Genomic DNA, 11,076 nt, shown 5'->3' with positions numbered 1-11,076 from the left:
ACTTTTTTTAAAGGCACCCTGAACTTGTGACAAAACTGCGCAAGTTTTTTGAGACACTTTTCCTATCTCAAAAAATTAGGAAAATAAAACAAAAAGTGGGTCGGGAAACGCTCAAACATTTATCAAAAGGCGAAAGGAAAAAAACACAAAATGTAATAATGCAAACACACGGCCGCCCCTAGGTGGCGCAAGTCATTATTCAGGAAAGCAGGCATTTACCCGTCCGGATGTCCATTTCCACTCTCACGGTCGGCTGATCTCCCGCTAGCGACCTTCACACCAGAAGGGGTTGTCCATCCAGGAGCGCCTTGTTGTGAGGCAGCCCCCATGAACGAGCTGACTGTTACTGTGGGGAGCGCCACATGCCTTTTCATATCAGGTACACAGTTAACAAAATGACATTACCCCAACTCAGAAGCCTCTGGAGGGCGCTCTGCTGCTCCAAATGAGACAAACTTAGGATATGAGGACATCTATTTGGACATCATGTGGGTGCAGTAAGGTGGTGCTATTTGGGTAGAGCTATGTGAGCACTGTATGGCAGTATTATGTGGATAGTATTACATGGACACTATTTGGCAGCATTGTTTGGGAAGTACTTTGTAGTCACTGTATGCTGGTGATGCTTGGGTAGTTCCCTTGGGTGCTCTATTATGATACCATATGAGCACAGTATGGTTGTATTTTTGCACTATATGTCAGTATTATTTGGATAGTATTACATGGATGATACTGTTTGAGCAATATTTTGTGGTCACTATAGTGGTTTTATTTGGGTGGTATTATATGGGTGCTGTAGTGTAGTACTATGTGGTTGTATTAGAGTAGTATTATGTGGGTGCGCTATGTTGCTAATATTTAGGTTTTACTGTGTGGGCACAGTATGGTGGTATTTTGCATTGTATGTCAGAATTATTTGGTTAGTATTACATGGATAGTATTGTGTGGTCACTGTATGTTGCTGGTATTTGGGTGTTGTAGGGTAGAACTATGTGGGTGCAGTATGGTGGTGGTATTTGTGTAGTACTCATTGTAAAAGAAAATCACCTAGAAGGAGCTGTCGGAATCAAATGAAACTTTCTATGTGTGATCGTAACGTTCATATAAGGCCGCATTCACGCGGTCGAGAAAATCTCTGCGGGGGAAAAATCGCAGCGTGCTGTATCACTGCGCATTCTTCAGAACGCACATTCATTGTTTTCAATGGCCGGAGGATCGCAACCTCGGAGAAGTCATGGGAGGCGTTTTTTACGCTTCACATCCACGGGGATAGCCTAAGTAAGTGATTACAAGATCAGAGCAAAATCCATGGTCTCCAGGTATTAACACCGCCGTTGTCCATGCCCAAACTAAACCTGGATTTGTTGCTAAAGTAAGTCCAGTTTCGTTGTTTAGGACATCAATGCAAACGGAGGCGACGGTGGGGGTCAGAGGTCGTACAAGTAATGAAGGGCCTTGAGATCAAATGTCCTTCAGCCAAGCGCCTGGAAATGGTCCTGACATACACAGGGGTGTAACAATGGCGCTCCCTGTCTCTGGATCGCAAACAACGAAAGAGTTAGAGCTGCAGGTGCTTGTTGGATGATAAGACGCTCCTCTCTGCTGGTGGTCTGTCAGGGGGTCCTGAGCCCGGTCACTTTGTGTGCCCTCACACATCCACTGGTCCCAACACCTCCTAACAGTCTGGTCAGCCGCTCCCCTTTACTGGTGGTCTGTTGGGGTCCTGAGCCCGGTCACTTTGTGTGCCCTCACACATCCACTGGTCCCAACACCTCCTAACAGTCTGGTCAGATGCTCCTCTTTACTGGCGGTCTGTCGGGGGGTCCTGGGCCCAATCACCTTGTGTGTCCTCACACATCCACTGGTCCCAACGCCTCCTAACAGTCTGGTCAGACGCTCCTCTCTACTGGTGGTCTGTCGGGGGGTCCTGAGCGCGGTCACCTTGTGTGCCCCCATCCACTTGACCCAACACCTCCTAACAGTCTGGTCAGCCGCTCCCCTTTACTGGTGGTCTGTCGGGGGTCCTGAGCCTGGTCACCTTGTGTGTCCTCACACATCCACTGGTCCCAACACCTCCTAACAGTCTGGTCAGACACTCCTCTTTAGTTGGTGGTCTGTAGGGAGCGTCCTGAGTCCAGTCACCTTGTGTGCTCCAATGCACTGGTCCCAACACCTCCCACCAGTCTGGTCAGATGCTCCTCTTTACTGGTGGTCTGTCGGGGGGTCCTGAGCCCAATCGCCCTGTGTATTCCCATCCACTGATCCCAACACCCCCTAGAAGTCTGGTCAGATGCTCCTCTCTACTGTTGGTCTGTCGGGGGGGGGGGGGGGGGGGGGGGTCCTGAGCCCGGTCACCTTGTATACCCTCACACATCCACTGGTCCCAACATCTCCTACCAGCCTGGTCAGACACTCCTCTCTATTGGTGGTCTGTAGGGGGCGTCCTGAGTCCGGTCACCTTGTGTGCCCCCATCCACTGGTCCCAACACCTCCTACCAGTCTGGTCAGACGCTCCTCTTTACTGGTGGTCTGTCGGGGATCCTGAGCCCGGTCACCTTGTGTGCCTTCACATATCCACTGGTCCAAACACCTCCTAACAGTCTGGTCAGACGCTCCTCCATACTGGTGGTCTGTAGGGAGCTTCCAGAGCCCGGTCACCTTGTGTGCCCTCAGACATCCACTGGTCCCAACACCACCAAACAGTGTCGTCAGACGCTCCTCTCTACTGGTGCTCTGTTGGGGGGTCCTAACCCGGTCACCTTGTATACCCTCACACATCCACTGGTCCCAACATCTCCTACCAGTCTGGTCAGACACTCCTCTCTATTGGTTGTCTGTGGGGGGAGTCCTGAGTCCGGTCACCTTGTGTGCCCCATTCCTGGTCCCAACACCTCCTACCAGTCTGGTAAGATGCTCTTCTTTACCGGTGGTCTGTCGGGGCGTCCTGAGCCTGGTCAACTTGTGTGCCTCCACCCACTGGTCCCAACACCTCCTAACAGTCTGGTCAGACGCTCCTTTCTACTTGTGGTCTGTAGGTTGGTGTCCCGAGCCCAGGTCGTATCGATGAACAGCCCAGTGGGGACAATTCATCGATACGACCATCCAGCTTCTCACATCCTGATAATGCGCCCCTCTCAGACTCTGGTAACGGGGTGAAATCTCTTCTCTGCGTCGTAAAGGCGTTTAGTGGTCAACAAGCTCTACACGAGCGGAAGAAGCCGTCACTACACACAAGGAGCCTCCGAGAGCCTCTTATAGGCCAGGGGGGAACCACTTTTAGGGTCTCAGGTGACAAGACCTGAGATGGAAAAGCATGCCGAGTTTTACAGAAAAATAACTCCTTCTCGGGGTGGGAGTGTTTTTTTTTTTACAAAGAGTGTACTATGTAAGTGCTCTAATGTTGCTACTATTTGGGAAGTACTATGAGGGCACAGCATGGTGATATTATTTGGGCAGTATTTTGTGGTCACTGTTCATTGGTGGTGTTTGGTTAAGGTCCCTTTACATGGGATTCTAGTCGGGCATATAAGCCGTCCAGGCGACTATCACCCCAGTAGTTTCATAAAAGAGGGATAGTCTGTCAGAGAATGGAGGTGGAGCGCGCCGGGGATCTCTTGCTCTCCTGCTTCCATTCATAATAAATAGATTGAATGACTCCTGTTATCGTTGAGCGGGACGTCGCTCAGTAGTCGTTCCATTAGTAAGCTGAAACAGGACAAATACGTCGCTGCATGATACACGCATTTTACGCATATGGCTGTGGGAGCCCTTACAAGAGTGCTATAGTGCGGTATTATTTGGTTAGTAAAATGTTGGCACTGTATGGCGATATTATGGCAGTGTCTCTGTTTACACTTGTGTTCAGCATTCCTGTTCCGTCATGGGGGCAGGAGAACAGAGGGCTGGATGTGTCCTATGACAAACACAATCGGCACCTGACGGACCCCATTGAGTATAACGGGTAACCTCCTGCTCCCATCCTGCCCGCATTTTCCCAGATTAAACAGCATATCACGCTGCACGTATTTTGACACACATCTGCGCTGAATGGAGCCTCCAACACAGACGTGAAAAGAGTTTTAGACTCGCGTAACATTTCCGTCAAATGTTTCTTTTTCGTCAATAAAACAGATAAATTAAACTAACGGCCTGGCAAATCCGGACCCCCAGTCGATCGGACCGCCTCTGGATCGCTTAGTATCGCTCTTTATCACCTCCTCTCCTCGTTTTCCCACATTTCCCATTTTTTTGTCAAATTTTTGAGAATTTTCTGCCCTTGTTTTTTGGAAAGCTGAGTGACCAGCAATACAGCCCATATCAGAGAAAAACGGCCTCGGCTTTCCCAGACCCCAGAATGGCGCGAAGCCTACTGATGATGCATCGCTGAATGACTAGCGGCTCCTTCACATCAGCGGCTTCCGTTCCGTTTTTAACGGATCCGTTTTCAAATTAAACAGCAAAACGGAACAAACCGGAAACCGGAGTTTGTGTTTTTTAATGGATCCAGTTGTCAGACAGGACATTAACCCTTTCCAACCCACTGTCTGACCTCTGAAGACATTATGATTTAAGGCTGTACAGCTCTGATGTGTGAAGACATCCGCCGGGGTTCTCTTCCTGTATATTGCCAGCCTCTCTGCTGTCGGAGCTTATCCAACGTGCCACCTCATGCAGTACTGGCTTTAGCCAGCAGATAGCGCCGTTGTATAATGGCAGAAAAACAGTAAACCCCCTAGGAAAACCAGGATACAAATTGGACTGGAAAGGGTTAAAGGATTACTTCTATCAGTTTGCCTCCATTTACGCCTTGTGAGACTCACAAATTCGCACGTATTTGAACCCGATTCTTTTGATTGCTGTCATATACATGAGGGATTTTTTTTCCCTCGTTGCATTGTGGTGCGGGAAAAAAAATGGCGGCACGTCGCATCTTTGGGCGTTCCCTCGGAGCGCCTCGCACGTTGTTTTCAATGGGACCGGAAAACACATTGCGCAGCATGCGATGCGCACACAAGTGCGATGCGAGTTATCTCACTGAACACAATGGGAAGCATTTGCCGATCGTCCCATGCAGCCGAACGCCGCGCCGAAGGATCGCTGCTTCCCTGAACTGACGGGAGGCGTTGGACACAAAAGCTTTCACTGAGGCTGAGAAAATCTACTGAAATCAGCGGGAAGCGAAAGGGAAGGTTTTCCCCGTTTTGTGGGTCTTCTGCGGATGTGAATAAGCGCTGAGTGCGTTTACCCTCCAGCACTGCGTTCACACCAGGCAGATTTGTCGCAGACTTTCAGCGCGGACCCCATGCACGAAAAATCCGCTGTATTTACAGCAGCCAAATGGATGGGATTGTAAAAGCGCGTTCAGAAAAGGCGGACGTAAACGGCGCAACTAAATCTGCGGGCTGCCTGCGAATTGTGATGCGGAATTGGAAAACATGCCTGAAATTCTGCATTAAAGTTCGCGGTTACGCCTGCGGATGGCGCTGCGTCCCGCCGGCTCATTCCATCACCGTATAAATCTCGGCCGCACACTGCGGGAAAAATCCATCCGCTGCGGAAACCGACCCGCAGGGCGCACTTTGGATCCGCAGCGCCAATTACTACCGGATTTCCGTTGCGGATTCCATCTTTGCAAATGAGGGGTGAAATCCGCACTAAAATTCGCATCAAATGGTGGTTTTTGATGCGTATATCTGTTGACACGAATGAAGGCCGGTTTCACACGTCCGAGAATGTCGCGAGAGGTTTGTGCGTAGCGAGACGCACGATTATGACCTCCATTCTGCTGAATATGGTCACACACACGAGCGGTTTTTATTTTTTTTTCGTATCGTGATGCGGGGCATAAATTGTGCCCCGAACTATTTGGGCATCGCCCATTAAGTGCGGCTGAAATCCCATATCGCCCATTGTTTTCAATGTGGCTGGCGAAGCGTCGTACCGCGAGCTTTCATGTCAGCGCAATGCAAGGCTTCTGATGGAAAACGATGGGAGAGCGCCGCCATCCTCCGCTGACCGCAGCGCCGCACGAACGCTTCTTCCCTGAAGTGATGCGCCACACTTTTTATACAAAAACGCATCCACGGAAAAGTCGCACGTTGGCGAGCGCCATATTGGACGGGGTTCGCGGCCGGACGTCGCACTCGCCTTACAGAAGCTTTATTGTTTTACCTCATCTCTCCCAGAAGAGATAAAGGAAGCAGTTCCAGTCACAGTTTATGTATTTGTGGAGGGGCCCGCCGACCCTCTGCAATGCCTGACTGAAAACCAGGTCGTATCGCCACATAAAAGACCTCTGATGTCAGCACATATACAGAAGGGGTTTACGTCACTCGTTATCTCGCGATACAGCCTCTGACCGCACGATAGATGAGGGGCTGCACGCACCTATCGTCCGAGGCCACTCCGATATACACAAGCGAAAGGCACTTAGGAGCCGGGCTGATGGCAGCGTTAAATCCACCAATCACAATCCAGGTACGGGCTTAGCAACCAATCAGCTGCGGCTAAGAACTAACTGCTGGCCAATCAGCGGCGCTACTCTCACAGCGCGCAAAACCGTGCAGCTGTGAAGGGAAAGAGGCGGGAAAGTGAGGCGAAGAGCCCGTCGCATATTTGCGATTTCAGCCGCACTTAAGCAGCGCTGCTGATTAGAGCCACCTGATTGGCTCTTCGGCACCACGTGACTACACAGCGTGCACGCGGATTGCCTTCAGCAGCCGTGCACTACACACTACAGTTAAGCAGCACGGGGTTAGGGTTTGGTTTAGGGTTAGGGTTGGGGTTAGGGTTAGGGGTTAGGGTTTAGGGTTAGGGTACAGGTTTAGGGGTTAGGGTTGGGGTTAGGGTTAGGGTACAGGGTTAGGTTTAGGGTTAGGGTTGGGGGTTAGGGTACAGGGTTGGGGTTAGGGTTAGGGTTGGGGGCTAGGGTACAGGGTTAGGGTTGGGTTTAGGGTTAGGGTACAGGGTTGGGGTTAGGGGTTAGGGTTGGGGTTAGGGTTTAGGTAACCCTAAACCAAACCCCGTGCTGCTTAACTGTAGTGTGTAGTGCACGGCTGCTGAAGGCAATCCGCGTGCACACTGTGTAGTCACGTGGTGCCGAAGAGCCAATCAGGTGGCTCTAATCAGCAGCGCTGCGTAAGTGCGGCTGAAAACAGAAATATGCGAGCCGGTCTGACCGCCATATTGTGTGACTGCAGGGAGGCCGGTTGGGCCCATATTTTAATAAGTGGATAAGTGCCAGAATAAATGTGGGCTTATTAGTTATAGCTATTTTCTGTGCTTTTCCCCACCTGCCATCTAGAATGCAAAGTGCTTCTGACAGGAATGTGCGCAACAAATTACACCGCAGTAACCATTGTGGGGATACAACACACCGCAGTAACCATTGTGGGGATACAATACACCGCAGTAACCATTGTGGGGATACAATACACCGCAGTAACCATTGTGGGGATACAATACACCGCAGTAACCATTGTGGGGATACAATACACCACAGTAACCATTGTGGAGATACAATACACTGCAGTAACCATTGTGGGGATACAATACACCGCAGTAACCATTGTGGGGATACAATACACTGCAGTAACCATTGTGGGGATACAATACATCGCAGTAACCATTGTGGGGATACAATACACCGCAGTAACCATTGTGGGGATACAATACACCGCAGTAACCATTGTGGGGATACAATACATCGCAGTAACCATTGTGGGGATACAATACACCGCAGTAACCATTGTGGGGATACAATACACCGCAGTAACCATTGTGGGGATACAATACACCGCAGTAACCATTGTGGGGATACAATACACCGCAGTAACCATTGTGGGGATACAATACACCACAGTAACCATTGTGGAGATACAATACACTGCAGTAACCATTGTGGGGATACAATACATCGCAGTAACCATTGTGGGGATACAATACACTGCAGTAACCATTGTGGGGATACAATACATCGCAGTAACCATTGTGGGGATACAATACATCGCAGTAACCATTGTGGGGATACAATACACTGCAGTAACCATTGTGGAGATACAATACACTGCAGTAACCATTGTGGGGATACAATACATCGCAGTAACCATTGTGGAGATACAATACACTGCAGTAACCATTGTGGGGATACAATACACCGCAGTAACCATTGTGGGGATACAATACACTGCAGTAACCATTGTGGGGATACAATACACTGCAGTAACCATTGTGGGGATACAATACACTGCAGTAACCATTGTGGGGATACAATACACTGCAGTAACCATTGTGGGGAAACAATACACCACAGTAACCATTGTGGAGATACAATACACTGCAGTAACCATTGTGGGGATACAATACATCGCAGTAACCATTGTGGGGATACAATACACTGCAGTAACCATTGTGGGGATACAATACACCGCAGTAACCATTGTGGAGATACAATACATCGCAGTAACCATTGTGGGGATACAATACACCGCAGTAACCATTGTGGGGATAGAATACACCGCAGTAACCATTGTGGGGATACAATACACTGCAGTAACCATTGTGGGGATACAATACACCGCAGTAACCATTGTGGAGATACAATACATCACAGTAACCATTGTGGGGATACAATACATCGCAGTAACCATTGTGGGGATACAATACACCGCAGTAACCATTGTGGGGATACAATACACTGCAGTAACCATTGTGGGGATACAATACACTGCAGTAACCCTTGTGGGGATACAATACACCGCAGTAACCATTGTGGGGATACAATACATCGCAGTAACCATTGTGGAGATACAATACATCGCAGTAACCATTGTGGGGATACAATACATCGCAGTAACCATTGTGGGGATACAATACTCTGCAGTAACCATTGTGGGGATACAATACACTGCAGTAACCATTGTGGGGATACAATACACTGCAGTAACCATTGTGGGGATACAATACACTGCAGTAACCATTGTGGGGATACAATACACTGCAGTAACCATTGTGGGGAAACAATACACCGCAGTAACCATTGTGGAGATACAATACACTGCAGTAACCATTGTGGGGATACAATACATCGCAGTAACCATTGTGGGGATACAATACACTGCAGTAACCATTGTGGGGATACAATACACCGCAGTAACCATTGTGGAGATACAATACATCGCAGTAACCATTGTGGGGATACAATACACCGCAGTAACCATTGTGGGGATAGAATACACCGCAGTAACCATTGTGGGGATACAATACACCGCAGTAACCATTGTGGGGATACAATACACCGCAGTAACCATTGTGGGGATACAATACTCTGCAGTAACCATTGTGGGGATACAATACACTGCAGTAACCATTGTGGGGATACAACACACCGCAGTAACCATTGTGGGGATACAATACATCGCAGTAACCATTGTGGGGATACAATACACCGCAGTAACCATTGTGGGGATAAAATACATCGCAGTAACCATTGTGGGGATACAATACATCGCAGTAACCATTGTGGGGATACAATACACTGCAGTAACCATTGTGGGGATACAATACACCGCAGTAACCATTGTGGGGATACAATACACCGCAGTAACCATTGTGGGGATACAATACATCGCAGTAACCATTGTGGGGATACAATACATCGCAGTAACCATTGTGGGGATACAATACACCGCAGTAACCATTGTGGGGATACAATACACCGCAGTAACCATTGTGGGGATACAATACACCGCAGTAACCATTGTGGAGATACAATACACTGCAGTAACCATTGTGGGGATACAATACATCGCAGTAACCATTGTGGGGATACAATACACTGCAGTAACCATTGTGGGGATACAATACATCGCAGTAACCATTGTGGGGATACAATACACTGCAGTAACCATTGTGGAGATACAATACACTGCAGTAACCATTGTGGGGATACAATACATCGCAGTAACCATTGTGGAGATACAATACACTGCAGTAACCATTGTGGGGATACAATACACCGCAGTAACCATTGTGGGGATACAATACACTGCAGTAACCATTGTGGGGATACAATACACTGCAGTAACCATTGTGGGGATACAATACACTGCAGTAACCATTGTGGGGATACAATACATCGCAGTAACCATTGTGGGGATACAATACACTGCAGTAACCATTGTGGGGATACAATACACCGCAGTAACCATTGTGGAGATACAATACATCGCAGTAACCATTGTGGGGATAGAATACACCGCAGTAACCATTGTGGGGATAGAATACACCGCAGTAACCATTGTGGGGATACAATACACTGCAGTAACCATTGTGGGGATACAATACACCGCAGTAACCATTGTGGAGATACAATACATCGCAGTAACCATTGTGGGGATACAATACATCGCAGTAACCATTGTGGGGATACAATACACCGCAGTAACCATTGTGGGGATACAATACACTGCAGTAACCATTGTGGGGATACAATACACTGCAGTAACCATTGTGGGGATACAATACACCGCAGTAACCATTGTGGGGATACAATACATCGCAGTAACCATTGTGGAGATACAATACATCGCAGTAACCATTGTGGGGATACAATACACTGCAGTAACCATTGTGGGGATACAATACACCGCAGTAACCATTGTGGGAATACAATACATAGCAGTAACCATTGTGGGGATACAATACACCGCAGTAACCATTGTGGGGATACAATACATCGCAGTAACTATTGTGGGGATACAATACATCGCAGTAACCATTGTGGGGATAAAATACATCGCAGTAACCATTGTGGGGATAAAATACATCGCAGTAACCATTGTGGGGATACAATACACTGCAGTAACCATTGTGGGGATACAATACACTGCAGTAACCATTGTGGGGATACAATACACTGCAGTAACCATTGTGGGGATACAATACACTGCAGTAACCATTGTGGGGAAACAATACACCACAGTAACCATTGTGGAGATACAATACACTGCAGTAACCATTGTGGGGATACAATACATCGCAGTAACCATTGTGGGGATACAATACACTGCAGTAACC

Source organism: Eleutherodactylus coqui, chromosome 3 (genome assembly GCF_035609145.1).
Source record: "Eleutherodactylus coqui strain aEleCoq1 chromosome 3, aEleCoq1.hap1, whole genome shotgun sequence".
NCBI lineage: Eukaryota > Metazoa > Chordata > Amphibia > Anura > Eleutherodactylidae > Eleutherodactylus > Eleutherodactylus coqui.
Note: the sequence above shows the minus strand (reverse complement) of the source record.